Genomic DNA, 6,000 nt, shown 5'->3' with positions numbered 1-6,000 from the left:
TGGGATGTAATTAATCTATCATTATTCTTGCCTTCATCCATCCTTCATTTTCCCTGACAATTTAACATGAAATCATCTTGGGTAGATTATGCAACCATCTGCATACCAAAGGACCAATACCCTTTCAATCTCACCAACTTTACTAATAGAGTATTCATAGTCCCTCCCTTGCTACTAAACACCTCCAGTATCTATCCCAGATTTACAGCTCTATCCATGGCAGTGTTTTTCATTCATTCTTTGAGCAGTCAGTTATAGGTGCTAGTAGATTCCAAGTTGATTGGCGTTTAAAACATCTCCAATATCTCTCCATTCAGCCAGCTCTTAATACTTTCTAATGCTTTTTTTTTTTTTTACTTTTTTTTTTATTGGGGTATAGTTGTTTTACAATGTTGTGTTATTTTCTACTGTACAGCAAAGTGAAGTAGAGCTCCCTGTGCTATACAACAGGTTCTCATTAGTTATCTATTTTATACATAGTAGTGTATATATGTCAATCCCAATCTCCCAATTCATCCCACCCCCCTTTTCACCCCTTGGTTTCCATACATTTGTTCTCTACGTCTGTGTCTCTATTTCCACCTTGCAAACAGGTTCATCTGCACCATTTTTCTAGATTCCACATATATGCGTTAATATACGATATTTGTTTTTCTCTTTCTGACTTACTTCACTCTGTATGACAGACTCTAGGTCCATCCATGTCTCTGCAAATGACCCCAATTTCATTCCTTTTTATGGCTGAGTAATATTCCATTGTATATATGTACCATATCTTCTTTATCCATTCATCTGTTACTTTCTAATGCTTTAATCTTAGAAAGTAAAAGAAAGAGATGTTGAAATTATAAATAAATAACTACTGAAGAGACACTATTCTATTAGAATTGTATTTCTACTTAAATTTTAAGCCCTCAGTCTGGGTTAATGTTTAGGGGAAGAGACACCAGGCAATATTGCTTGCAGCATTTTGCTTATTTCAACCCACAAGACAGGTGGTACATTGGTTGGCTCTGTTCCCTCTGTCTGTCTTCATATCAAAGTAAGGCAGAAATTAATATGTAGTGTGATGCAGCAGGGAGAACAGTGAATTTGTTGTTATTCTACCCTTCCCATCAGAAAATTTGTTTTTCATTAGAGACTTAGATGACTCAGAGGCTCCCCTAAATCAGCCATTTCCATTGGTTTACCTCTCTACTTTCTGTCCATCCTCTCATTTCCATTCCTAAGTGACTTATCACAATTTACAGTAGGTAGAAAACTTGCAATAATGAGTTAAACATTTTCCCTTTTTTCAGGAACCTCCACATCTGAGTTTTATACTGAATCTCTAGGGCCCAGTACTGCCATAGATCACATGGCCCTCCAGCCCTCTCAAGTTTGCATTCCAGACATGTGATTATTGTACAGGTCAAGTGCCTGGAGCACCCTCAAGACTACATTTAGTCTTAACCCAGAGCAAAGTCACAGGCCCATGCCTATGTTAGATCTCTGTATGAGAAGCCAGGTTCAACTGAAACCTGACAAAAAATAAACATCTTTTCATGTATCACAGATTCATTGACTCTGAATGTTAAAAACCCAGCACTGTTCTCTAGGTCCTTTCCTGGGCTCACTGTCTACAGAGTCATGGCTTTGTTCACTGTTACTGTGTCCTGTGTTTCCTGTTGTCTTAAACCCAAGCCAGTCAGATCAGGGTTCATATATCTAACTGACCACTTGTCACCTCTACTTGAATTTCTCATCAACATCTCAAGCTCAATATATCTCAATCTAAGATCAAATCTATCTTCTTCCCCTCAAAAATATTTCCCTGCAGTGTACTTCAGCTCAGTCCAAGGCCGTACTATCCATCTAGGTGTTTAATCCAAAATTCTGACTCACATGTACCTTCTCTCTCTTCCTCATCCCATACACAGTCAGACATCAAGTTCTGTTGTTTATGCTTCCCTTATGCTGTGCAGGCAGCTCCTCTCTTTTCTCATTGCCAAAAGCTACCACGGAAATGCTTTTCTAAAAAAAATACCAGCATTTACTCTATTTCTTAAATTTATTTTGCATAATATTTTCACGACACTTCCTTTATAAAATACGTGCATCAATTCCATGCTATAAATTCCTGATCTTTTTTCCCCCCATTTCCCATGGGAATATAATACAAAAAACTTTAAAAGGCCTACAATTCCCACCATGATCTGAGTCTTCCTACTTCTTCAATCTTATCTTTTAGCACATTCCCCTGTACTCTCTCAGATTTTGCCACAATGCATGACAATGCCAAATCATTTGTCCAAAATTCTCTCCCAGGCTACTATGACCTGGGTGATCAGCATGTATTCTTCAGAGGTCAGCATAAACAGCATCACCTTAGAGAAGTCAGACTGGCTGCTTGTTACGCGCTTCTCTATCACATTCTTGAACATGATAGTTTTTTTAATTCATAACAGTTGAGTATATCATTTCTAATTTTGCTTAATTCCTACCTTTCTCCTTTTATTGCAAGCTCCATGAATGCATGAAATCATGCCGAGCATGGTCACCTCTATGTCCCAAAATATCTGTTGCAATGCCTAAGGTTAGTAAAGACTAAAATATTTGATAACTGAATGTACAAAAACAATCAGTGAGCAATTATTGTGGCCAAGTCTATGTTCCCCAAGCTGGTGTTTCAATTTTATGAAGTCCATTCAGAATTCTTAGCTGCCAAGAGAAAACTTGAGTAATGTCTCTTGGCAAATCACTATAATTCCTTTCATTTATCTCTGTTTTAAAGTGCTTTTCTCTCTTAAAAAAAGTCATTCTGTAAACAGTTCTAATAGATGCCATCTAATAAAATAATACATGTATCTAAAAGGCAAAGTGAGCAAGACAGACAAATCAAAGATATTATGGAGAGAAAGAAAATCTAAAATGACATAAAGAGACTCCTTGAATTTTGAATCTAAGGAAGATCTAAGAGAACAAATATTTTATTGGAACAGTAGCAGAAAGAATATTAGATTTAGTTATTTAAAATAAAACAGTCAAAAACCAGTGTCTTCCTGTCTGGAGGAAGAAAATAAGCTGGTAAATAAACACATGTTGAATGTACAAAAGAATTAACCTAGGGAGAGTTGTGTGATTAAGAATGAGAATGATGATGGTCTGGTATATATTTTTCACGTGTCACAAGAAAGAAACATCCATTAGAATCCACACAGTGGGCAATAAGTAGCTGAGTAGGAATGTTGAGCTGGGAGGATGAAGTTTAACAGAGCAACACTGTGAAGTATGGGCAGGCCTGGCCAAGCAAACATGTCGTTAAAAATCACACAATGGCAGAGCTGATAAAAACACATCTGCTTTCTTTCCTTGTACACAAGACAATAAATGCTTCTAGTTAACTTTAAGTCTTACCCCTGGAAACTTTGGTATTGCAGATGTAAAGTAAATTAAGACAAGAGGAAAAGAGGCAAATTTATTGGGAAAAAAAAAAACAACATGCAAATTTAGAAAGCTCAGCATGTAGATAATTGAAAGCAGGAAGGAAATTTTTCTAGATAGTTTTCTAATTCACATGGCTTAATTTTCTACTGTTAAAGGACAGCACAGCCCTGACCCTGAAACGTTTGATTTAACAAGCAAAATGCTTCAGAGGAAAGCAATGTATTTTCATGACTCTCATAAGGAGCAAGGCTATTATCCCAGTTAGGCAGAATTTTCTGCTTATTAATTAGTTTTTAATTTATTTATTTTTTTTATCGTTAGGCTTTCTGAATTTTCTTAATTTTACTCCTTAACTTAAGCCCATTAATTGTTTCTCACTGTGCACATGTAAGGCTCCAACATGATCTGCTGATCTGGGCCCGATCTCTTCCTCATCTCTTCTCCTACCACCCTTACCACTTCCTCCCTCTGCCTCCTCCTCACTGACTTCTGAGCAGCCCTTGAACACATCAAGGACATTCCCAAAAGAGGGGTTTTACCACTGTTTTCTCTAACACAGGGACCCTTAACGCTTCCCTGTGCACAGGTCCTCTGGCAGTCAAGTAAAGCCAATGCACACTCTCTGAATGATGTTCCATAAGTCATAAAATAAAATTCACAGGACTACAAGTGCGACCAATTATATGGAGACAAACTTTAAAAATATTTTTAAGCTAAATGTGCTTTATAGTAACATATATGCTTCTTTATTAATTCATCAAAAGAACAAGATCTAGCCCCAAGTCTAGATCTAGCCCCAAGATCTAGCCCCAACAATAGCCATAATGTAAAATTAGTGGTGAGTGTAAATGTCTGAACAATGTTATATAAGTAAAGATATCTGTAAATTTTTTGGATAACAAAATTACAGTTGCTGTTAGGACTCCTCTGGATTCTTGATATAATTTATAATTGAAAGAAATACTAATTTTCAGTTAAAGGTTAATGAGAATCACATTTTAATTTTTTCCTAAACTAAGTTCATGGATGACGTAAGTTCTAGGGGGAAATATAGATCAAAAACTCCTACTTAATGACACATTCTTTTCCCAGGTATCTCCTTTACTCACATTTCCTTCACTTATCTGCTCGTGTCCCTTAGAATGAGGTTTTCCTTAAGAACCTTAGTAAAATAGCACCCCCTGTGTTAGTTATTGCCTATCCTCCTTACACTATTTTATTTTTCTTCATAGCATATATTGACCTACTTTATATTTACTCATTTTTAAAATTTTCTGTCTTCATTACTGTTATCTGTTCATTGGTATTTAAGCTGTGTGAGGATAGGGGTTTTCTTCTCTTTCAATCACTGCCGTATGTTCAGCTTTTAGTACAGTGCCTGGAACAGATTGAGCCTTCAGTGGATATTTGTTGAATGCATTGGATGAATGAATGATCTTTTAACATGGCCTATAAAATTTTTTTAAGATCTCACCTCTGATTGTTTTGCTAGTCTCATCTTGCACTGCTACCTTCCTGGCTTACTATGCACACCCCAGACACTCTTGTGTTCACTCTGTTTTCTGGAGGAACCAAGTACCATCCTGCTTCAAAGCTCTCACCCGGGCAGCTCAGAGTCTTTGGAGTGGTCCCCTTCCCTCCCTCCCCCACTCCACTTGGCCTGGTGAACTTCTACTCATCCTGCAAGTCTCAGAATGCCTTACTTAACACTGCGTGAGGTCATGAGGCAGATCTCACTGTCATATACACGTATAGCTTATATGTCTTTCATTACACTCTTCAGAAATGTAATCAAATGATTATTTGCATAATCTTTCATACAGCATCTGTTGTTCAAGCTAGACTGTGTCTTTCTGGAAGCAAATCGCTTGCTGTTAGAAGTGCCCAACCAACATTTTATACAATAGAATGAATAAATCAAAGAAGTCACAGAGACTACCCACTACAGATCCTTCTAAATGTAAAACTTGGAACACGATAACAAAGTTAGTTGGCCTAGCTTGAGCGATCATTGCCTGCACCTGTTGTCTTTGAATTCAATTCTAATGAGATGGCAGAGAGCACTCGTAAACATTTACGAAGACAAGGAGTTTGGCACAAACTGGCACTGGGCTGAAAACTCTGTGATGTTATTTCTTGTTCAGCAGCTTTCCAATATCACAGCCACCAGTTCCATCCGAAAGTGTTGCCAAAAGTTTGATCTCCAGAAGGAGCTTTTCTCCCCCCAGCTTAATTATAAAGTCTGAATTTAGAAGAAATTCAGCATTTTCATATAATTTTATCTTAGGGGTCATAAGCCTCTTCATGTTATTGTATAACCACTAGCTTTCAGTAAACAAAATACGGTGTTAAGAGATATGCTTCATATAAAGCAAGCAGTGTAAGCAAAAGGAAAGGCACCTTCCTATTTCTTTGTCCTATTGTTTACAGTCATGGTTAGGACAGTGATGATGGATCTTAAGAGTGAAGAATATTCAGTGCAGATGCCTGAGTTGACGAAAGATTTGTGAAAACCAAAACCAAACCAAGCTAACAAATTCAGCAATGTTATTAGAGTCCTCCAGAAGTAAAGGG

This window comes from Balaenoptera acutorostrata, chromosome 5, assembly GCF_949987535.1.
Source record: "Balaenoptera acutorostrata chromosome 5, mBalAcu1.1, whole genome shotgun sequence".
NCBI classification, from domain to species: Eukaryota; Metazoa; Chordata; class Mammalia; order Artiodactyla; family Balaenopteridae; genus Balaenoptera; species Balaenoptera acutorostrata.
The sequence above is the reverse complement of the archived record's forward strand: the minus strand, read 5'-3'. Positions refer to the sequence as shown.